This window comes from Carassius carassius, chromosome 16 (genome assembly GCF_963082965.1).
Source record: "Carassius carassius chromosome 16, fCarCar2.1, whole genome shotgun sequence".
In the NCBI taxonomy this organism is placed as follows: domain Eukaryota; kingdom Metazoa; phylum Chordata; class Actinopteri; order Cypriniformes; family Cyprinidae; genus Carassius; species Carassius carassius.
This window is the reverse complement of record NC_081770.1, coordinates 5,332,523-5,333,545: the sequence shown is the minus strand read 5'-3', so window position 1 is coordinate 5,333,545 and position 1,023 is coordinate 5,332,523. Positions and strand designations below refer to the sequence as shown.

The 1,023-nt window shown below is 26.8% G+C and overlaps 1 protein-coding gene across 3 annotated transcripts in view; it reads right to left on the bottom strand.

Annotated features, from left to right (window-relative positions):
- The window catches only part of LOC132159502 (caytaxin-like), a 9,396-nt gene extending 8,409 nt beyond the window's left edge, over window positions 1–987 (bottom strand). For all 3 annotated transcript variants that reach the window (XM_059569039.1, XM_059569037.1, XM_059569040.1), the window contains exon 1: window positions 863–987. The gene's annotated coding sequence lies outside the window, so the exon portion shown is untranslated. The remainder of the gene's footprint in view (window positions 1–862) is intronic.
- Between the last annotated feature and the right edge of the window lie 36 nt (window positions 988–1,023).

The window sequence follows — 1,023 nt, the reverse complement described above, 5'->3', positions numbered from 1 at the left end:
GTTATATTATTAAATGTTGCATTTTCTGTTATCTATCTATCTATCTATCTATCTATCTATCTATCTATCTATCTATCTATATTAGCCTAATAGAAATAATTTTGATTTGCATTGTAAAATTGCAATATTAGTAAAAATATAAAATATGTGTTATTTCTCTTATTATATACATACATACATACAGTTATATTATTTTTTATATTAAAATATTTAATATAGTAAATATTTATATACACATTATATACATATGATTTATAGACATATAAAATGTAAAAATCAAAGTTTGTCAAAATAAAAAAAATTGGTTTATTTTGTCAAACTTTGATTTTTACATTTGATATGTCTATAAATCATACAAATATCGAAATTTACATATATATAAAGTACATGTAAATATGCGGACATATTCATATTAATGATAAAATTATATTATATTTTTGTTTACTTTCTTTTAATATACTTGGCTTTCATATACTTGGATGTTGTATTTTTGTGCATTTGAGTTAATATTAATTATTAATATTAATATACTTACAAAATACATAGTCTACAATAATCGCGCCACGCATGCGCGTTACGAACATCGGTGAATGAATCAAACTTGTGGAAAGTACCAAGTTTTAATCAAAACTCAGATTTTGTCACTTTCAAATTAAACCTTAAATGACCTGAACTAAAGCTCTTTGAGACGGGTTTAAGTATGTTTTTAGCATTTGACGTGTAAAGTGACGAAAAAAAAATACTATTAAAAGTAATAGCTGAACATTGTTTAACGTTACCATGGCTCTGAACGTTACATAGACGAAACCTGACGTTTATTCTGTTTTCGTATTAATCTAAAAATAATCAACAACTCACTGACTTTCTCATCATTTTAGAGCGCCGCCTTGGCCCACGTCACTGATAGAAACACACTATTTATAACTGTATAATACACATAATATAAAATAATCTTTACATCATAACGGTTTTATTCTGAGGCTCCGCCGGGGTGTCAGCGGCGCGAAGGTGACAGTTGACGTC